The sequence below is a fragment of the Cricetulus griseus genome (genome assembly GCF_003668045.3).
Source record: "Cricetulus griseus strain 17A/GY chromosome 1 unlocalized genomic scaffold, alternate assembly CriGri-PICRH-1.0 chr1_0, whole genome shotgun sequence".
Lineage (NCBI taxonomy): Eukaryota > Metazoa > Chordata > Mammalia > Rodentia > Cricetidae > Cricetulus > Cricetulus griseus.
In genome coordinates, this window is record NW_023276806.1 from 60042300 (window position 1) to 60065062 (window position 22763).

A 22763-nucleotide genomic window follows, 5' to 3' on the forward strand; every position below is an offset into this window, starting at 1 on the left:
TCCCTTCCTTTTTTTTTTTTTTTTTTTTTTTTTTTTGGCTTTTTCGAGAAAGGGTTTCTCTGTAGCTTTGGAGCCTGTCCTGGAACTCCTCTGTAGAGCAGGCTGGCCTCAGGATTCAGAGGTTCATCTGTGCCTGCCTCTTGACAGCTGGGATTAAAGGTGTTCACCACCACCTCCTGGGCTACACATCCTTCTTATAACCTGGATATTCTCTCTCTCTCTCCTCTCTCTGTTTTTCGAGAGAGGGTTTCTCTGCATAGCCTTGGCTGTCCTGCAACTCGATCTATAGACCAGGCCTTGAAATCAGAGAGATCCACCGGCCTCTGCTAACCCAGTGTTGGTATTAAAGGTGTCTAGTCTTCTTCTTTCTTTCTCTGCTGTGGACTCTTCCAGATGCCTCTGGATATACCTTCTCTCTTTTACCTACAATAAAAACCTTCCCCTTAACCATATCATGGATGGTTATATCATATCACTCATGTTGGCAGTTTCTTTACTGCCCCCCCTTGCATACAGAATTCACATAAATGTGTCTGCCTCTGCCTCCTGCCTGTGCCACCCTCGATGTCACGGATATGGGCGGTATCTATGCAGATGAGGGGCGCGCAGGGGCTACTGAGCGGCTGTGTGTGGGATTTCGAAGGCGTCATGGGAGGGAGCGCAGATCGGCGGGTGTCAGCGTAGTGCAGAAATAGGGTGCTCCTGGATGCGCGCCCGTGGAGGTCCTGCAGCGCAGGGCCGGTGGGGCTGAGTAGGGCCTGCGCTTGTGTCAAGCATACTTACCTGGCAGGGGAGACACCATGATCAAGCAGGTGGTTTTCCCAGGGCGAGGCCCACCCATTGCACTTGGGGTGTGCTGACCCCTGCGATTTCCTCAAATTAGGGAAACTCGACTGCATAGTTTGTGGTGGTGGTGGTGGGGGGACTGCGTTCGCGCTCTCCCCTCGTGTTTGCTGTAATGAAGAACATGCTTTCTTTCTAGTGCCTTGAGACTTTTCTGTAACAGGAAGTTGTGTAGTAAGATCCTTGAGCTTAGTACGTGTTTATTTTTTGGCACCTCACTTTCACTGATCTTCAAGTAGTTTTTCTTTAGTTTGTGATTTTTCATTTAGGCCCTAAAAGTGACAACTTAAGAAACGATAACATCCCGAAATTTCAAGTCTGGAATTTTTTCTGCTTTAAAACCAAAGAGCACTTTTAGGGACCTACGTCTCAAATTTTCGTTTCACAGTCCAGACCTTTCTTTCTTGGTTCCCGAACTTAACATGCACCAGACCTGGGCTCGGGGACAGCACACCTTCGCTAGGAAGCAATTCTTTTTTTGTTTTTGTCCCTCCTCTGGTGTTTTTAGGTTATTTAAAATTAAAAAAAAAATTAGTGAATTTATTGTCTCCCTGAGAAAGTTGGCATCAAACCATCGGTTCCATTCAAGATGCTCTAGTCTCTTAATAGCCAGCATCCTGGGACTCCACCCGGCTCCCGCTTCCTCTGGACCCTGCGGTGGTATCCCCGCTCCCTCCCACCCCCGCCCCTGCGGGTCCCTCTCCACTCTCGGGCCAAGTCCCTCCATCTCCCAGTCGTACGGCCACCCTGAGCACTGGCGCGGCACTCGCCGCCTTGCCCACGCGGGCCGCGCCGAGGCTCCAGCTCACACCTGGGGTGACCAGCCCTTCACGCGTCTGTGTTCGGGGTCTGCAAAGGACGGGACCCCAAAGCGCACTTGGGCTCCTTCGCCGAGTCCTGCTGGGCGCCCCAACCGACCGCGAGCCCGCCAACGCGGAGTCCCCGTCGGCCCCAACCACCGGGTGGCAGCGGGGTCCCAGGGTCCCGGAGGCGCGGGCAGCTCGTGCGGGATTCATAACGTTCGTGCGAACTTGGGCACTTAAGAAACGATAAAATCCCGAAATTTCAAGTCTGGAATCTTTTCTGCTCTAAAACCAAGAGCAATTGCCACCAATTGGTCCCGTTCTTTGGCTTCGAAGACTGCGGCTCCCGGGTGTGTCCGCCGTGGTGACACCTGGCTCACCAAGGAGACACCACAGTTCCTTCTGTACCGTCTCTGTGGCGCAATCGGTTAGCGCGTTCGGCTGTTAACCGAAAGGTTGGTGGTTCGAGCCCACCCAGGGACGAGGTGGGCTTTTAATAGTCTTTCCTAATTAAGACGGTCCACCGGCGGACCAGCTTATTTGACACCTGGAGAATGTATATTCCCCCATCCCGCTCAGAAATCCTCAAGACCCCTCATACGTACAAAAGCCTTATCTCGCCTGTCAATGGTTCCGCCTGACCTCTGCAAGGAAAGCAGCAGAGCCTTTTCTTTTTTGGGGGGTGGGTACGTGGTGGAATGCCGAAAACAACAAAGCCAGTTTTTATTTTGGGAGGATAGGGGAGCACCTGTGGACAACCCCTACCTGCTATCTCTGGTTTATTTGGGGATGGGTGGGTAGAGTGGCAATCCTTTGTTAATAAAGGAAAATTATGGACCACAAGTCGCCAAAGTACAGGTACAGACCAGATTTTAATAAAGCAGATAAACGTTGCACCACTGGTGAAAAATATGCACGCGAGAAGGGCGACCGCAACACAATTCGTAATCAGAGCACCCTCGAACCAATTTAACTCGGAAACCATGTGGTGTGGAGACACCAAAACACATCCCGGAAACGGGCGGCCCGGCCGTGTGTTAGGGAACCCGGGGCTGGCGGGGTGGTTGTGGTCTCTGCAGGCTGGCGGCGTTTCTGTGCGGCTGGTTTGCTCCGCGGCTCTTTGGAAGGAGCCCGCAGCAGTTTGTCTCCTCCCGGGGTGCTCCAGCCACGGCGGAGCGGAGGGCGATGGAGGTCTCCAACGCGCTTGGGGACATACTGCGCCTGCGAGGATGGCATCGACCCACGGACTTCACAGCTCGCACCTGCCCTCACCACCCAACTGGGGCACAGAGGCTCGCGGAAGGTGAATGAGGCTCCAAGAAAATACCTTGTCTGGTGTGTGGCTCGCCGTGATCGTATAGTGGTTAGTACTCTGTGTTGTGGCCGCAGCAACCTCGGTTCGAATCCGAGTCACGGCATTTGTCGTCCCTCCTGTCTGGCACGCTGCTTTCTTGCCCCCTGCACCTCTCAACTGCCAATCACCTCTAAGACCTCGCGCATACTAAGCAACTTTCTCTCCCCCTTTGAGCAATGCTCCATCCCTAGTTTTGGTCTTGGTCCATGTGATAACAAGGTCTGAATGTTCCTATCTGGTTTTTGTCATAGCAATTTCCAGCAAGTGGAAAATCTTGTTTTGTATGTCCTGCCCCCGCCACCACCACCACACACACAGGTGAAAATTTCTCTTCTGTCTCTGCGCTCTGTCTCTCTCTCTCTGTCTCTCTCTCTCTCTGTCTCTGTCTCTCTCTCTCTGTCTCTGTCTGTCTCTGTCTCTGTCTCTGTCTCTGTCTCTCTCTCTCTCTCTCTCACACACACACACACACACACACACACACACACACACACACACACACACATATCCTGACCAAGGAGACCTGAGAATCATAAACTACATACCTCCAGAGATCCGTTCTCCAGATCCCCACTGAGAGGTGAGACGAAGTCACTAGTACACTTAACAAAAACTGCTGCTCATCACAACGCAGGATGCCAGGACGGGAGATCAATTATGTCTCCGTGTGCTCTTTAAGCATGTGACGTGAAACACTTTTGTTAGTTGCGTAACAGAATAGGTGTTGCGAGCCATAAGTTAAGGGGCCATTCAGAGCAGTGGAAAACTACAGGTCATTGACGGACTTGCCACCTGGCAATTGCCACCACTAGCTGTTCTATTCCTGGAAGAGATAAGCAGCTCCGAGGACAAGAAACATAGGTTTTCAGGCAACAGGCATTTTTTAGATAGCCTTATGCAAAACACCAGGTGTACTAACTCCCTGCTCCCTCCTCAGTTCCTCCTCCATGCGGCCTGGTGGTCCATCCCGGGAGCCCCACCGACAGCGGCCTTGCTCCCTTCTCCCTCCTCCCTCCCTCCCTCCCTCTACATTCCCTCCTTGCCACATCCCTATATAAGTCTTATTATTCCCTCAATAAAGTGAGACCTCGACAACAGATTTTTTGCTTGATCTCCTTTCTTTCTCTCACCCATGATATCTTTCAGGCAGTACCTCTTCAGACCCTGGAATAACTGGACCCGCGGGACGGGTCAAATAGGCATTTTACAGGCTATTTGAAATGAATTTGAAACCCATTTGATACACGCGTTTAAAAGTGGGCAATAATCTCACAGTATAAAAGTAAGAGGGTGAAGAAGATCCTGCCTGATGGACACTCAGGAGACAATTTGATTTGCTCTTTAAAACTTTAAAAAAATCATGTTCATGCATTTGTATAAGCTCCCATGCGCTTGTGAGCACATTCCTCCCAGTATGCTGTGGGCTAAGGCAGCGACTTGAAGGAGCCTGTTCTCTCCTTCCACTCCAGCACGTGGGCTCAGGGATTAAACTTGGGCTCAGACTGGTCTGCAGGTACCTTCACAATCTGAGCCGTCTTGCCAACAGGTCATTTGAAATTATTGTGAAAACCTAATTTTACTATCTTTGGAATGGTATTTTAATAAACTATGTAACTATAACATATATAATGGTTTCTATAAATTATAGTAGCACTAAGCAGACAAATTAAAATCTGAGCCGGGCGTTGGTGGCACACGCCTTTAATTCCAGCATTCGGGACACAGATGCATGCAGATCTCTGAGTTCGAGGCCAGCCTGGTCTACAACAGCAAGTGCCAGGATAGGCTCCAAAGCCACAGTGAAACCCGGTCTCGAAAAACAAAACAAAACAAACAAACAAACAAACAAACAAATTAAAGTCTGAATGGCTAGAACTGTAAACTTTACACCACTGAAGACTCAAATGATGTTAGCTTGGAAATCCTTAAAATAACAGTAGTCTTTTTAACTCAGTTGTCTCATCCATAATAATGTCTTGCATTATTCTATTGTGTATATTCTAAATTCAGTAATTAACAACTGTCCTCATCCAAATAAGCTGGAGTCCACCATCAAAAGGAATGGAATGATCAGAATTTACCATTAATACTAGTTATCTCTCCTTTACTATGCTAAATTTGTGTAAGAAGCTGGTAACTTATTAATCGAACATATCAGGAGGATTATTGAAAAGAGGTCCGCTTCTCTCAAAAAATTTTCTTGTAACATTGTGAACACTGGCAGTTGCTTACGACATCATTGTTTTAATACGGGTTTCTTTTTTTTCTTTCCTTCTCTCTCGCCTTCAGCTAATGAATGCTTATTTATTTTCAGTAAATTGAGATTCAAAAATTTTAAATTAGTTTTTAGAATAGACTGTATTTGTTTGGTTAAAACATTAAATATTGTAGCCTGACAATGGTGGCACATGCCTTTAATCCCAGCACTTGAGAGGCAGAGGCAGGCAGATCTCTGTGAGTTCCAGGCCAGCCTAGTCTACAAGAGCTAGTTCCAGGACAGCTAGAGCTACACAGAAAAACCTTGTCTTGAAAAACCAAAATAAACTAGTACATAAATAAATACATTAAATGTTATACAGCACGGAGAGTGAGGCCTCCCCACCATCTCCTTTCATTCTAACAAGCCAACTCTGTTCTTTCACAGACATTTTAAAAACGTTTTCATAATTTTATCTCATTTGTAAATTTCTTGTTTGTTTGTTTTGTTTTTCTTTTTTTTTCTTTCTTGGTTTTTCGAGACAGGGTTTCTCTGTGAAGCTTTGGAGCCTATCCTGGCACTTGCTCTGTAGTCAGGCTGGCCTGGAACTAACAGAGATCCACCTGCCTCTGCCTCTCCAGTGCTGGGACTGCCCACTGCCCAGCTTTTTTTTTTTTTTTTTTTTTTTTTTTTTTAATAAGGGCAGGACCTTATATATTAAGTCTATATCTATATTTCATTTAGAGTATAACTTTCCAGTTTTTTCTTTAATTGAAAAATAGATTCTTTTTTCATAAAATATATCATGATTATAGACCCCACGCCCAACCCCCACCCTACCCCCGCTTCTACCAGTTCTTCCTCCCCTCCTCTCCTTTCCGGGTCCCACCTACTTTCTTTCAGTAGAAAAGAACAAGCTTCCAAGAGAGAACAACCAACCATGACAAAAAAAAATGTAATAAGACAGAACAAAAATTTTCATCGAAGTTGGACGTGGCAACCCAACAAGACGAAAAGGAGTCCCAAGAGCAGGCACAGGAGTCAGAGACCCACTCCTCCTCACAGCCAGGAGTCCCATAGAAACCCACTCCTTCTCACAGCCAGGAGTCCCATAGAAACCCACTCCTTCTCACAGCCAGGAGTCCCATAAAAACCCACTCCTTCTCACAGCCAGGAGTCCCATAGAAACCCACTCCTTCTCACAGCCAGGAGTCCCATAGAAACCCACTCCTCCTCACAGCCAGGAGTCCCATAGAAACCCACTCCTTCTCACAGCCAGGAGTCCCATAGAAACCCACTCCTTCTCACAGCCAGGAGTCCCATAGAAACCCACTCCTTCTCACAGCCAGGAGTCCCATAGAAACCCACTCCTCCTCACAGCCAGGAGTCCCATAGAAACCCACTCCTCCTCACAGCCAGGAGTCCCATAGAAACCCACTCCTTCTCACAGCCAGGAGTCCCATAGAAACCCACTCCTCCTCACAGCCAGGAGTCCCATAGAAACCCACTCCTTCTCACAGTCAGGAGTTCCATGAAGATACAAAGCTAATAACTGTAATATATATGCAGAGGACCTGGTGCAGACTCATGCAGGCCTGTGCTTGCTGCTCTCATCCTTGTGAGCTCACTTGCATCTGCTGAGTTGATTCAGAGAGCCTTGTTCTCCATCAACTATGGCTCTTATAATCTTTCTGCCTCCTCTGCCATAGGCTAAACTGATCTCTAAGGAGAGAGATTTAATGGAGAACTCCCATTTAGACTCTCTGGATAATTTCTGGCTGTGGATCTCTGCATTGTTCCCATCTGCTGCCGGAAGAAGCCTCACTGATGATGCTGGATAAGACAGGCACTGATCTATGCGTATAGCAGAATATTATTGGGACTCACTTTATCGATACTTCTGTTTTTAAATGAGTAGTGTTTGGTTTTACCATAGGTCTCTGGCCTGTCTACTACTGGGCAATCTACTACTGTCTATCTATCCACTATGGTTCTTGGTTAGGACCGTCTGTAAACCTTAAAACGCAGTATTGTGTCTGTGAGTGGGTTAAAGAGGTTTTAAGGCAGCCGGGCATGGTGGCAGAAAGCTCTTATTCCCGTGGCTTTTTGTAGACAGACCCTGTGTTGGGGTGGTGGTGGGGAGGGCGATGAAGAGGGATGAAGAGAGGCAGAGAGGGAGAGATGGGGTAGAGAGAGGGAGAGGGACAGGGAGAGGAGAGGCATCTTTCAAAGGGCCAGAGAGATGGTTTATAGGCCAGGAAGGGCAAGGGCAGTTGCCATACATCAGGCCCCACACGGACTAGGCAAGGCGGAAAGAGATCTGGCTGTCACAAAGTGTCCGCCGGCCTCCACATTGGAGTCCCAGTGTACAGCCTGCCCCTCCCCCAAAGACACAACACAGAAAAGAGAGTACTTACTTATTTTGTGTGCATGTGTTTGTGCCTGAGTGTGTGTGTGTGTGCACGACTTACATGCAGGAACCCGAGGGGGACCAGAGAGGGGATTGTGATCTCCCTGAACAAAGAACATAGACTTGGGTCACCCCAAATTCCACGTCCCGACTTAAAGTGTCAGTTGCGTGGTCATTCTGTAGAAGAGAAAAGAAAATCTTACACCAAGAGCCCTGTAAAATCCAGTGGTGGCGACGTGAGGCAGTGAGGTTCTAGCGAAGCGGGGAGACCTCTCTCTGCTCAGGGCTGGCTCCCGTGCTGCCTGACGACCTGGTTCACAGCAACGCCGGTGACAAGGCTGTCAGGCCATCGGGACGGGTGACCAACGGCTCTTTAGGGCTTTGAGATAACTCAGGGTGATTTGTCTCCGGCCCTGCAACGCTCCATCCAGCTCTCCTGGAGCAAGAAAGCAACAAACCGATTGGACAAAGGGAGGGGTGTGATGTCACCCTTGGGTGCGACTCGGGGGCGTGGTCTATGCAGATGAGGGTCGCGCAGGGGCTGCGGAGCTGGCACTCGCTGCGAGAACCCGAGTGATTTCTAGCGGGCGGCCTGGGGGGGGATCGCGGGTGGGCGGGCGTGAGCGTAGCGCAGGAGCGGGGTGCGCGTCGGCGGAGGCCCCGGAGCGCGCGCGGCGAAGTGACCGTGTGTTGAGAGCGCAGGGCCGGTGCGGCTGGGTCGGGCCTGCGCCTGTGGAAAGCATACTTACCTGGCAGGGGAGATACCATGATCAAGTAGGTGGTTTTCCCAGGGCGAGGCCCACCCATTGCACTTGGCGTGTGCTGACCCCTGCGATTTCCCCAAATGCGGGAAACTCGACTGCAAAATTTGTGTTAGTGGGGGACTGCGTACGCGCTCTCCCCTGGCATTTCCTGTAGCAAAAATAAGATGCTTTGTTGTTCAGTTTGTTGCCCTTTTCCCTCGGTTCCTCCCTAAGCAATATCTTTAAATTGTGAAACGTCTTTGCTGAAAGCCTGAGATGGCTTTTAAGAATCTGTGTCTTGAGTTTTGCTGTCCCTGCTTTTTAGCACGCACCAGATAAAGCACTTCCGCGAAACAGTTCTTCTCCTCCTTTCTTTGTGTACCCCCCCCCTGCTGTTTTTGCACTAATCGCACTTGGGCTCCTCCGTTATGGAGTGAGGCCTGCTGGGCGCCCGGACCAACCGCCAGCCCGTCTTCCTGGAGGCGGCTGCGGCGGGGTCCCGAAGGCGCGGGCGGCTCGTGCCTGGTTCGTAAAGTTCGTGCGAACTAGGGCAGAGGGCGCGGGGCCGTTGGCTTCGAGGACTCCGGCTCTGGCTGCACGGTAGCCGCCGCTGGTTACCCCAGGTGAGACCGCCATGGTGACGCCTGGCTCACCAAAGAGACGCCGCAGAGTTTTAGAGACACCGCAGAGTCTTCCTCACCGTCTCTGTGGCGCAATCGGTTAGCCCGTTCGGCTGTTAGCCGAAAGGTTGGTGGTTCGAGCCCACCCAGGGATGACCCAGGCTTTTAACAGCCTTTCCTAATTAAGACGGTTTACTTGTGGAACCGTCTGCAGACAAAGCACATTCCTCCATTCTATTCAGAAATCCCAGAAGCCCACCCAAGACCCCATCTTATGTACAAAAAATCCTTACCTTGCCTATCACGGTTATGGATACTTATGGCCTGGCCTCTCGAAACCTAAACAAAGCCAAATTTTATTAGGGGTGGGGGGCACCTGTGGACAACCCCCACCTGCTATCTCTGGTTTATTTGGGAATGGGTGGGTAGAGTGGGAATCCTTTGTTAATAAAGGAAAATTATGGACCACAAGTCGCCAAAGCACAGGAACGGAGCAGATTTAATAAAGCAGGTAAACGCTGCACCACTGGTGAAAACTATGCACGCGAGAAGGGCGACCGCAACGCAATTCGTAATCAGAGCACCCTCGAACCAATTTAACTCGGAAACCATGTGGTGTGGAGACACCAAAACACATCCCGGAAACGGGCGGCCCGGCCTTGTGTTAGGGAACCCGGGGCTGGCGGAGTGGTTGTGGTCTCTGCAGGCTGGCGGCGTTTCTGTGCGGCTGGTTTGCTCCGCGGCTCTTTGGAAGGAGCCCGCAGCAGTTTGCCCCCTCCCGGGGTGCTCCAGCCACGGCGGAGCGGAGGGCGATGGAGGTCTCCAACGCGCTTGGGGACATACTGCGCCTGCGAGGATGGCATCGACCCACGGACTTCACAGCTCGCACCTGCCCTCACCACCAACCGAGGCACAGAGGCTCGCCCTGCACGCCGTCCCGCAACAGGGGACTGAGGCTCGCGTAAAAAGTTGTTGTCGGACGTTTGGCTCGCCGTGATCGTATAGTGGTTAGTACTCTGCGTTGTGGCCGCAGCAACCTCGGTTCGAATCCGAGTCACGGCATTTGTCGTTCTTCCCGTCTGGCACGCTGCTTTCTTGCCCCCTGCACCTCTCGCCTCATTAACGTCTTGCCACAGACTCCAGTCGCCTCCTTCGTTATTGGTACAGTTTGGAGCAAGAAGGCTTCATTGTCAATCACGCTGTCTGAACTACCAATCACCTCTAAGACCTCAGGCATACTAAGCACCTTTCTTCCCCCCTTCGAGCAACGCTCCATCCCTAGTTTTGGTCTTGGTCTGTTGATAACAAGGTCTGAATGTTCCTATCTGGTAATTTTTCATAGCAATAACACACAGCAAGTGGAAAAGCTTGTTTTGTATGTCCTGCACACAGGCGAAAATTTCTCTCTCTCTCTCTCTCTCTCTCTCTCTCTCTCTCTCTCTCTCTCTCTCTCTCTCTCTCTCTCTCTCTCTCTCTCTCTCTCACACACACACACACACACACACACACACACACACACATCCTGACCAAGGAGACCTGAGAATCATAAACTACATACCTCCAGAGATCTGTTCTCCAGATCCCAACTGAGAGGTGAGTCGAAGTCACTAGTACACTTAACAAAAACTGCTGCTCATCACAATGCAGGATGCCAGGACGGGAGATCAATTATGTCTCCGTGTGCTCTTTAAGCATGTGACATGAAACACTTTTGTTAGTTGCGTAACAGAATAGGCATTTTATAGGCTATTTGAAATTAATTTGAAACCCATTTGGCACACACGTTTAAAAGTGGGCAATAATCTCACAGTATAAAAGACAGAGGCTGAAGAAGATCCAGCCTGATGGACACTTAGGAGACAATTTGATTTGCTCTTTAAAACTTTGAAAAAATCATGTTCATGCATTCGAATAAGCTCCCATGCACTTGTGAGCACATTCCTGCCAGCATGCTGTGGGCTAAGGCAGCGACTTGAAGGAGCCTGTTCTCTCCTTCCACTCCAGCATGTGGGCTCAGGGATTAAACTTGGGCTCAGACTGGGCTGCAGGTACCGTCACAATCTGAGCCGTCTTGCCAACAGGTCATTTTGTGAAAACATAATTTTACTATCTTTGGAAAGGTACTTTAATAAACTATGTAACTATAACATATATAATGGTTTCTATAAATTGTAGTAGCATTAAGCATACAAATTAAAGTCTGAGCCCGGTGTTGGTGGCACACGCCTTTAATTCCAGCACTCGGGAGGCAGAAGCAGGCGGATCTCTGTGAGTTCGAAGCCAGCCTGGTCTCCAGAGCGAGTGCCAGGATAGGCTCCAAAGCCACAGTGATACCCTGTCTCGAAAAAAACCTGCGGCTGCTCTTGGCCACTAAGTCCGAGTATTGGGTGAAAGCCTGGAGATTTGGATGAACCACAAGACTCCTGGTTCTTTTCTGAGAGAATGCCTCTCACCTTTATTGTGGAGCAGCCTTATATACAAACTTACAAAAACCCCAGGTCAAAGGGTTCACAAAAGGATATTGATCCCAGTGGGGTGAGGTCAGGAAAACAGGAGGTACCTGTGGTTATGCTGGAAAACATCTCTTAGAGACCTCATGGGGGCTGGGTTCCAACATCTGCTCCTTCTTTATATATAACAATACAGTTATGAATTAAGAACTATAAGATTTTAACCATTCTATCTTAGTGTGTTACTATAACTATCTATCTTCAACTCCATCAAAGACCATAGAAGGATAATATATAAACTCTAGAACTGACAGAGACACCTTGCTTCCTAGACAGTCACCCAAAGTTTCTTGGTAACCTTGGGGCATCCATCTTTAGTCTACAGGCCACAATGTGTCTGGCAGACTTTTCAGCAAAGCAGGAAATTCTAAACTGTCCACCTGCATTGGCAGTTTGTCATCTTTTTTTCTGTGTCCTGTAGAATGTCTGGCAGACTCTTTCATGAAGCAGGGGATTCTAAACTGTCCGGCATTGGCAGTTTGTACTCCTCCATGAAGCAGGAACCCTTTAGGCATTTTCCTGTGGGTACTGCATGTCCAGTTTATAAAGCAACAGTTAAATAGTTCATGCAAGAGTAGCTTCTTGCCCAAATGGCTGGCCTTGCCATGTCAAAGTCAAAGTCTTATAAGGAGTTTCTTGGATGCCCATCTTCCTCTCAGATATAAATTGTGTGCCAGGAGCAGTTGTGTCTCACTGTCAAGAAAAACCCTAAACCATTTAAATGCCATGTATTCCATTGGTCTTTGAATGGTATGAAGGATATCTATATATCTAGAAAACCTAACTAGTATCAGCAAATGAAGATCCATTCCAATGCAAAGTATCAACAAATGAGGATCCATTCAATACAAAGTATTTCTATAGCATAATCCTCCTTTTTCCTTTTAAAAGTGATTGACTGTGGCCACTACCATTTCTAACTGACCAAAGTTAAATGAAAACAAATATTTGGATCACCTGGGCCACTGCTTCAGGGGGTCCTACCCCATGAAACCATACCACTCTGGAAGCCTGGTACCATACCAACTCTTCACCCTCCATGGGAATAAAAGCAGAAATTTCCCTCCCAAGTATCCTGTACTTTAACAACTGTTGCTCCTTCCCCCAGCAATTAAACAATTCAAAGACAACACAATAGCATTCTTTTGTTAACAATCACACATTTACAATCACACTTCATACACACATATCTGGCCACACCATACATACAGACAAAACTCACAAAGGAGAGGAGGTGTCAGGGATGGCCATCCTTACCATAGCTTGGCATCTTTGGAGGGTCTTGAAGACTACTGCATCTTTGTCCATTCCTGTATGGTATTTGTAGGGCCTAGGTCTTTTCTTTATCTATTTGGACATATTCTCCTTTCTCATCCAATGCGACAGATGATGTGGATGGCTTGCGATGAGGGCTCCGGGAGACCAGCTGTAAGTCCAGGGCTATGTAATTCACATTGCCAGTACTCTTTTTTGGAGCTTGGCTGTTTAGTGCCACTGGATACAGGGGATGAAGACATTGGGTTCTACATAGGGACATAGTTCTCCTCACTGTCTCTGGAGTCTGTATTGGAGATGGAACGACAGTACTGAGAGAAACTGGAGTTAAAGGTGTGGTTGACCGTGGACAAAGACTTGGTGGCAGGTGTAACAGTGTTGTACAGTGTCTATTGCCCTGGGCAAGTTTTTGTGCAGCTGTATCACTCTTCTGTCCGGTGCTCTCAGAGAAGCTGGCATTGCTTGCATTTTATGCATTGGTGCAACTGTTGATACTCCTGAGGTGCACAGGTGGACAAGGTAGGCTGGATGTGTCTTGGAACAGGTAGCTGGCTAGAGTGTGAAAGGGCTGAGGACTTTCTTGCTCAGAGCAGGTGATGACTGGAGCTGCTGAATTCAGCTGGAGAAGAGTGGAGACTATGACTGACTGCAGAAAGGTTTCTCTGGGCATCAGTGCTCTCTTTAGTCTGACTGCAGCTGCAGATCTGGCAGATGCTCTGGACCCACCTATTCATGCCAGCCTCTGTCTCAGCCAAAAGGTAGAAGGTGTGCTCATTGGTGATGATATCAAATATAAACCTCTTTTGGAGCTCTGGTTTGTTGAAGGTCAGGGTTCTTCCAAGCATAGCGCCCCAACTTTTTCTCAGGAGGCAATTTCTCCAGGCAGCCTGTGCATACTACATCATTGCTGGCTGACTGGAGCCTGCAGCAGGCTTGAGTGGACAAAAGCACGGGCTGCTGGGTCAGCTGGCTGCTGGTGCACAGCTCACAGGGGAGGAATTTCTCAGAGGATGATTTCCCGTATTTCTTTAATAATTTTCTTAGCATTATTACTTAATCCAAAGTTGAAATGAGATCTTACCAGTACCTTGTCTCTTTAAACTTCTCTGTATGATTGACTATGATCTCTATTCCAATCCAACTCTCTTTGGAGTTGAGGCACCCCTTTTCCAGTGCCTTTGTAGTACAACTGTCTTTGGAGTCGAGGCACCCCTTTTCTAGTGCCTTTACAATCCAACTTTCTTAGGAGTTGAGGTATCTATTTTCTAATACCTTTTGTAATCCACCCTCACAACTCCTTACTTGCTTTCCAGCTTTCTGAGGGTGCTCTCTCAGGGTCCTCTTTCTTCCCCTATCTCGGTGGAACCTCCATTTGTGGCTGCTCTTGGCCACTAAGTCTGAGTATTGGGTGAAGGCCTAGAGATTTGGATGAACCACAAGACTCCTGGTTCCTTTCTGAGAGAATGCCTCTCCTTTATTGTGGAGCACCCTTATATACAAACTTACAAAAACCCCAGGTCAAAGGGTTCACAACAGGATATTGATCCCAGTTGGGTAAAGTCAATAAAACAGGAGGTAACTGTGGTTATGTTGGAAAACAACTCTTAGAGACCCCATGGGAGCTGGGTGCCAACAAAAACCTAAAAAGACAAACAAACAAATAAACAAAAAAAACCACAAAGTCTGAATGGCTAAAACTGTAAACTTTACACCACAGAAGACTTAAATTATGTTAGCTTGGAAATCCTTAAAATAACAGTACTCTTTTCAACTTAGTTGCCTCATCCATAATAATGTCTGGCATTATTCTATTGTGTATATTCTAAATTCAGTAATTAACAATTAACTGTCCACATCCAAATAAGCTGGAGTCCACCATCAGAAGGAATGGAATGATCAGAATTTACCATTAATACTAGTTATCTCTCCTTTACTATGCTAAATTTGTGTAAGAAGCTGGTAACTTATTAATCGAACATATCAGGAGGATTATTGAAAAGAGGTCCGTCCCTCTCAAAAAATTTTCTTGTAACATTGTGAACAATGGCAGTTGCTTATGACATCGTGGTTTTAATACGGGTTTCTTTCTTTTTTTTTTCTTTCTTTCTCTTTCACCTTCAACTAATGAATGCTTCCTTATTTTCAGTAAATTGAGATTCAAAAATTTTAGTTTTTAGAATAGACTGTATTTGTTTGGTTAAAACGTTAAATATTGGAGCCTGACGGTAGTGCATGCCTTTAATCCCAGCACTTGGGAGGCAGAGGCAGGCAGATCTCTGTGAGTTCCAGGCCAGCCTGGTCTACAAGAGCTAGTTCCAGAACAGCTAGGGCTACACAGACAAACCCTGTCTTGAAAAATCAAAATAAACTAGTAAATAAATAATTACATTAAATGTTATAAAACACGGAGAGTGAGGTCTCCTCACTGTCTCCTTTCTTTCTAACAAGCCAACTCTGTTCTTTCACTGACTTTTTAAAAATGTTTTCATAATTTTATCTCATTTGTAAATTTTTTGTTTGTTTGTTTTGTTTTTCTTTTTCTTTTTCTTTTTCTTTTTTTTTTTGGTTTTTTGAGACAGGGTTTCTCTGTGTAGCTTTGAAGCCTATCCTGGCACTTGCTCTGGAGACCAGGCTGGTCTCGAACTCACAGAAATCTGACTGCCTTTGCCTCTCCAGTGCTGGGACTGCCCAGGTTTTTTTTTTTTTTATGAGGGCGACCTTATATATTAAGTCTATATCTATATTTAATTTAGAGTATAGCTTTCCAGTTTTTTTCTTTAATTGAAAAATAGATTCTTTTTTCATAAAATATATCATGAATTATAGCCCTCCCCTCCACTTCTACCTGTTCCTCCTCCCCTCCTCTCCCCCTCCTGTCTGGATCCCACCTACTTTCTTTCAGTAGAAAAGAACAAGCTTCCAAGAGAGAACAACCAACCACCTCAAAGTAAAATGTAATAAGATGATTAAAAATTATCATCGAAGTTGGACATGGCAACCCAACAAGAGGAAAAACAATCCCAAGAGCAGGCACAGGAGTCAGAGACCCACCCATTTTCAGCCAGGAGTCCCATAAAAACCCACTCCTTCTCACAGTCAGGAGTCCCATAAAGATACAAAGCTAATAACTAATATATATGCAGAGGACCTGGTGCAGACTCATGCAGGCCTGTGCTTGCTGCTCTCATCCTTGTGAGCTCACTTGCATCTGCTGAGTTGATTCAGAGAGCCTTGTTCTCCTCCATCTACTATGGCTCTTATAATCTTTCTGCCTCCTCTGCCATAGGCTAAACTGATCTCTAAGGAGAGAGATTTAATGGAGAACTCCCATTTAGACTCTCTGGATAATTTCTGGCTGTGGATCTCTGCATTGTTCCCATCTGCTGCCGGAAGAAGCCTCATTGATGATGCCTGGATAAGACAGGCACTGATCTATGCATATAGCAGAATATTATTGGGACTCACTTTATTGATACTTCTGTTTTTAAATGAGTAGTGTTTGGTTTTACCATAGGTCTCTGGCCTATCTACTGAAGGGACCAGCTTCCCTTTTGGCAGCCATAATGGCAGAACACTTGCTTCTATGACCTTGTCCTAGACACTAGAAAGTCAGATGCCTGTCTCGTGACAAGGAACCAATCAGAAGTTAGGTGGTGGCGCTATGATTTATGACCCTGGGTGTGCTTTACGGACAAGCACACAGCAATGAGGCACAAAGCGTAGCAACCACCCTGGGAGGGCCTATGGGCCATAACAACCAGTTGACCAATCGACACAGGGCAAGCCCTCCAAGCCTGGAGGCACATCAATCGTGAGCCTGTGTGTACCCCTAGACACTCCCCTTATGCTTTCCTATAAGATCCCTTGGGAGGCCCTAGGAGCCGTCTTTTGCTAGCCATCTGCCATGGCGGGTGGGTGAAAGACCTGAGCTAACATGGGGTTAGCTCCTTAAATTACAATAAAGCCTCATGGAATTTGCATCAAGTTTTCGCCTCCATTCTGTGATTGGGGTGGCCACGGTCCTGGGCTAAGATTCTGGAAGCCTGGGCTTTCCGAGGGTCTAACACTACTACTATTAGGCTATCTACTACTGTCTATGTATCCACTCTGGTTCTTGGTTCCCCAAGTGTTGGGTGTGTGGGTTCCTTCTCATGCAGTGGATCTTAAGTAAAATCAGATATTGGTTGACTACTCCCACAATTTCTATGCTACCATTGTCCTTGCATATTTTGCAGGCAGGACAGATTGTAGTTCAAAGGTTTTGTGACTCTGTTGGTATAGATATTTCCCTTCTATAGCCTTTCAGAATACCTTTCCCTTGCCAAAAAAACCTAGAACATACAGACAAAGGCTTTATGTATGCAACAGCTCAAATTCTCCATGTGCGGTGAGTTGTGTGGAAGTTACATCGGCAATAGGGCCTGCTGTCAGAGTGAGAGCAGCCCTTTTTCTTAGCAGAGGCTAACACACACACAAGCACACACACACACACACACACACACACACACACACACACACACACACACACACAGACACACACACACACAGACACACACAACCTTTAAAAGGTTTTGTGTTTTCAGAAATAAAAGACCAGACACCAATGAAGACAAGCAGCCCAGGTGATCCATCATCAGAATATCTCTGTTACAGTTTCCTCAAAATTCCACATCCGGAACAACTTTAAAGCAAGTAGCCAAGAGTGTCCAGCCTCATGCACTAATCCAGCCAGGACTTCAGATAAGCCCTGTACTTTCCCATTGCACAGAGACTGGACAACAAATGATACAGCTAGCTCTCCCAGGACTTGAGCATTATCTCAGTTTTCTCAGGGTTCCCTAGAGATGCTGTTGTTCTCAGACAACAGGAAGCAATCTAGAGAACATGATACCCACATTCCTAAGAGTTGGAGTTGGTGGTTTTTCAGCATTCAGAGGATTATCGGTGTTTATCATTGTTTGGGAGTTGGTTGCAAGTTGTTGGTCATGGGAGAAAGCAGAGCAAAGGAGATTACATATCTCATTCTGAAAGGAAAAAGGGGGGTATAGTATAGAAATGATAGGAGAAAGGGTAGATTATTGAATCTATGTGGCTGCCTGCACAACTAAGTCCGAGTATCGGGCAAAAGCTTGGAGATTTGGATGAACTACAAGACGCCTGGTTGGTTTTCAAAAAGAGAATGTCTCTCACCTTATTGTGGAGCAGCCTTATGTACAAACTTACAAAAACCCCAGGTGAAAGGGTTCACAACAGGATATTGATGCTAGTGGGGTGAGGTCAGGAAAACAGGAGGTACCTGTGGTTATGTTGGAAAACAACTCTTAGAGACCCCGTGGGGGCTGGGTCCCAACTTTTTTTTTAAGATTTTATTTATTTATTTATTTATTTATTTATTTATTTATTTATTATGTATACAACATTCTGCTTCCATGTATATCTGCACGCCAGAAGAGGGCACCAGATCTCATAACGGAGGTTGTGAGCCACCATGTGGTTACTGGGAATTGAACTCAGGACCTCTGGAATAACAGTGCTCTTAACCTCTGAGCCGTCTTTCCAGCCCAACAATCTACTTTTAAACTAACGAGCAGTTACTAGTTTTAAATATTTTATGTTGGTTTGGATTTTTGTATATTGATTTACATTTAAGGTTATTTTTATTTTATTTTATATATATTTCTACTCTTATTTAAGATGTTTTTGTGTATTGATGCAAATTTAATATTTTTGTTATACCATATATATGTTTCTACTCTTGTTTAAGGTATTGTACCTATGCAGCTCATTTAAAAATGTAATGTATCATTAAGAAATACAGGTTAGTAGTTAGTTATGCATAATAATCAAACTTATAGTCATGTTAGGTATGTTTTCAAGGCTAAAAAGAGATATATTTTAGATAGGTGGTCTTCAAACACTTCAGAGACCTACACAATATGGCATTTAAGATATTTGATAACATAAGGCTTTTCATGACAGTGAGATACATCTCCTCCTTTTGAAGTAAATTGTCAGCAACAATTTACTTCAAAAAGAATGATGGGCATCAAAGAACCTCCTTGTGAAGTTTGCATTTATTGTGGCAAGGTGAGCCACTGGACAAGAAACTGCTCTTGACCTAACTTCTGACAGTATGCTGTTTGAACTGCAGAAGCAGGACACAAAAGGTTTTGGCTGAACTTTGCCAAGACAAGGTAGGAGAGTCATTCAAAATTCCTTCTTCACCCAATAGTCTGTCAGATATTCAAGTCTGTCAGATATTGTAGGCAGATGGATACCTTCAACACTGCAGGGAAACCTTGGGTGACTACCCAGGTAGCCAGATGTTTCTGTCATTTCATAGTTTTGGAAGTTACTTACTCTCTACTTCCTATTTACTCCGGTAATATTTTATCCTTTTTGGGTTTTTGAGAAGGTTAAAGACTAGATAGTTACAGTTACAGTTTTCCTTATTGCCAAATCCAGAGAAGAAACTTACATAAAAGAGGAAAAGTTTATAAAGTTAGGAAACATAAAAGCTAAGTTGTTTATTTAAGATGATATTTATAGACATAAAAAGATATTTTGAGGATGGTGTTACAAGTAATGATAGAAAATGCTTACAGGGCTCATTCTCCCTGTAACCTCCAAAGGCATAACAACAATGTCTTATTTCCTCCATCTAGGAGCCCACCTTTCAAAGTTTCTATAAACTAGCCAAACAACTCCAGTGTCAAGGGAAGAGAGATTCAAAATATCCGACATATAATGAAGTAATTTTTCCGAATTTGCCAAACACAAATGGGCTGGATATTAAAAATGTAATTCTTTTAAAAAATATTTATTTATATATAGTGTTCTGCCTGCATGTATGCCTACAGACCAGAAAAGGGCACCAGATCCCATTAGAGATGGTTGTGAGCCAACATATGGTTGCTGGGAATTGAACTCTGGACCTTTGCAGAATAGGCAGTGCTCTTAGCCACTGAGCCTTCTCTATAGGCCCTATAAATGTCATTCTTACCTGATCATTTTCTTAATTTATGTAATTTACTATGTTTGAGTTAAAAACCTTCCTTTTTATTTAAACAAAAAGGAGGAAATGTTGTGGATATTTGTACACTGTGTGAAATGTGTTGCTGTGATTGGTGTAATAAAGAGCTGAATGGCCAATAGCTAGGCAGGAGAGGATGGGTGGGATTTCCGGGGAGGGAGAGGGAAAGGAGGAGGAATCTAGGCACTTGTGTAGTTGTCCCGACCTGCAGGACAGCAACATAGAGCAACAAGTCCAGGGAGGGGAATGGGAACAAGAGACATTAGAGAATGACCACAAGACTGGATTCTAATCAAGTGGAAATTTTATTTTTTCCAGGCTAGCTTATATAGTCAGTAGTATGGGGCAACGGGAAGGGGGAGAAGAGGCCAAGAGCCAGGTGTTAGTTCAAGCAGGATGTTAGAAAACTATAGATGGAGGAGATTGGCAGGGTAAAAACTTCATGGGAAAAAAAAAAGTTCATGGGTTGTGGGGAGAGGGAGTGTTACCTAGGTAAGTGGTGGGTCACAGGAGGGTTGCTTAGGTAAGTGGGCCTATGGTTGGAACAAAGGATTGACGTCTGGGTCATGTTGTTCCTTCTGGATGCTCATGCTTCTAGAAGCCATTTATAATCAAAAGACAGTTCTATAACCCTGTGGCTTGCCAAGTTTGGCCTAAAGTTTCATGCCAAGCTGTATGGCTCCCAACACACTTGTCTTTTCCTGTAGACCCTGAAGAAGTCAGACATATGGTACAGAGATAACCAAGCCATGTGGCAGAATGTAGATTAAAAGAGACAGGTTAATTTTAAGTTATAAGAGTGGGTGGGACAAGTCTAAGCTAATGGCCAAGCTTTCATAATTAATAAAAAGTTTCATGGTTATTACTTGTGGGCTGGCAGTTCTGATAAGTAACCATTCTGAAGGCAAAAGTTTTATCCCCTGTTTACTTAAAGATATTCAATTAATCTTATCCCACACATGGGTGTGGTCAGATCCAAGTGAGGAATTTAACTCTTTTAATACAAGTAAAGAAAACAGAGCTGTTGTTCAAGAAACTTCCCTCTTCTGCCTGTTTTGGACCCAGAACCAGCTCCATTTTAACACAGTGTATAGGTTTTGTACCTGTGGCAATTGATTTTAGCTTAAGCATTTCCCTGGTTGTAACAATTTCTCAGTATGCCCTATGAGGCCTTCTTTGTTATGTCATAACTCAGTCACCACTCATCACAGGAGAATGAGATTTGTAAAACCTGCCCAGGAACTCAGAGAATTTCTTCTGTACAAGTGCCATAGGATCCCATATACAGTAAACTCACTTTTTTTATTTAAGATTTTTATTTATTATGTGTATACAAGGTTCTGCCTGCATGTGTGCCTGTAGGCCAGAAGGACACCAGATCTTATTGCACAAGGTTGCGAGCTGCCATGTGGTTGCTTTTAATTGAATTCAGGACCTCTGGAAGATCAGGTAGTGCTCTTAACCACTGATGCTTCTCACTGCTCTTTTTTTTTTTTAAAGATTTTTTTTATTTGTTATGTGTACAGTGTTCTGCCTCCATTACAGAATATGTATATACTTCTATGCCTCCATTCCAGAAGGGAGCACAAAGATTTCATTACAGATGGTTGTGAGCCACCATGTGGTTGCTGGGAATTGAAATCAGGACCCCTGGAGAGCACTCAGTGTTCTTGACCTCTGAACCATCTCTCCAGCCCTCACTGCTCTTAACTTAAGGAAATACTCTTAGGGAACAGCTATGGTCTCAGGCCAACACCCGCCTTGGTCAACTTGCAAACTTAGGCACTGTCCTTGGAGACTGGGAAACCATCCTTGTTGTCTCCTCAGCTCTAGACACACCTTTTTCTTTGCAGAGTAAGTCTGTCTATAACGAAAGCAGCCCTGCCAATTTAAATATAACTTATACACAGGGTAAATATTTTTAAAACAGCAACAACAAATGTAAGTTACAAACTTTCTTACTCCAAGAGGGAAGAACCAGGGCACAATCAAAGCAAAACCAAAAATCCAAATGTGATTTACTTAGTGTGTGAGATCTGTGACTCACCATCTTCCGGGCTCCAGTACGTTTGGCTGGGCAGCTCCACTTACGCAGTTCTGCCTTCCACAGCACGGGCAACTTCTCATAGGCTTCTGTTCACACGTTGGACCACTGAGACACTTCCAGAAACCTTTTAAAATTTGTCCAGTGGTCTCATGGGGCTGTCTACTGTACTCTGAGGGCTGCAGGTGTGGTAAGCATACTTGCCTGCCAGGGGACACACCGTAATGGGGAAGGTGGCTTTTCCAGGACCAGGCTCATCCATTGTACTCAGGTTGTGCTAACCCCTGCGATTTCCACAAATTTGAGAAACTTGACTGCATAATTTCTGTTAGTAGAGGACTATGCTCACACTCTCCCCTGACATACATGAGGTTGCTAATGACAGACTTCAAAAATTGCATTTCCTTTCCTCTGCAACCCTAGAAGTTTTTGTTTTTTTGTTTTTTTGGTGTGTGTGTGTGTGTGTGTGTGTGTGTATTTTGTTTGTCTGCCTATTTTCGGGCATGTGTGCATGCGTGCATGCCTCTGTGTGTGTGTGTGTGTGTGTGTGTGTGTGTGTGTGTGTGTGTGTGTGTGTGTAGTTTAGTTAGTGGCTGTTTGTGACAGATAAACTGTGTGCTTATTCATTGTTTTAATTTCCTTTACTTCTGCCTATTGGTTTATTTACCCAACCTGGACCAGTGAAAAACTGCTAAGGGAGAAAAAAGTGGTGAGTGTATAGTGATAAGTTCTTCTCACAGAAATTACTTTCCATACTGATTACCAGACAGCAACAAGAACTGAACTCAGAAACATTGTGCAATGTTTGTTGTTTTTGTTTCTCCAGTGCTAGGTACTGAACACTTAACTTATTGAAGGTCCATCAGAAAACCTGTCATACTGTTTTTTTCCTCTCTGTCATGTGAGTAGTGGTCTATTTGTCAATTCTTCAGTT

At 45.5% G+C, this 22763-nt stretch overlaps 7 non-coding genes across 7 annotated transcripts; all 7 read left to right on the forward strand.

The window, feature by feature from the left end:
• Window positions 1–775: 775 nt before the first annotated feature.
• Window positions 776–946, forward strand: LOC113833215. Its single transcript, XR_003480784.1, has one exon. It is a non-coding gene; the product is annotated as a U1 spliceosomal RNA (small nuclear RNA).
• Window positions 947–2055: 1109 nt separating this feature from the next.
• On the forward strand, window positions 2056–2129 carry Trnan-guu. Its single transcript has one exon. It is a non-coding gene; the product is annotated as a tRNA-Asn (tRNA).
• Window positions 2130–2992: 863 nt separating this feature from the next.
• Trnah-gug lies at window positions 2993–3064 on the forward strand. Its single transcript has one exon. It is a non-coding gene; the product is annotated as a tRNA-His (tRNA).
• A 5281-nt stretch (window positions 3065–8345) lies between these two features.
• LOC113833214 lies at window positions 8346–8509 on the forward strand. Its single transcript, XR_003480782.1, has one exon. It is a non-coding gene; the product is annotated as a U1 spliceosomal RNA (small nuclear RNA).
• Window positions 8510–9048: 539 nt separating this feature from the next.
• Trnan-guu lies at window positions 9049–9122 on the forward strand. Its single transcript has one exon. It is a non-coding gene; the product is annotated as a tRNA-Asn (tRNA).
• An 835-nt stretch (window positions 9123–9957) lies between these two features.
• Window positions 9958–10029, forward strand: Trnah-gug. Its single transcript has one exon. It is a non-coding gene; the product is annotated as a tRNA-His (tRNA).
• Window positions 10030–22025: 11996 nt separating this feature from the next.
• LOC113833216 lies at window positions 22026–22189 on the forward strand. The gene has a single exon (XR_003480785.1). It is a non-coding gene; the product is annotated as a U1 spliceosomal RNA (small nuclear RNA).
• The last annotated feature ends 574 nt before the right edge of the window (window positions 22190–22763 follow it).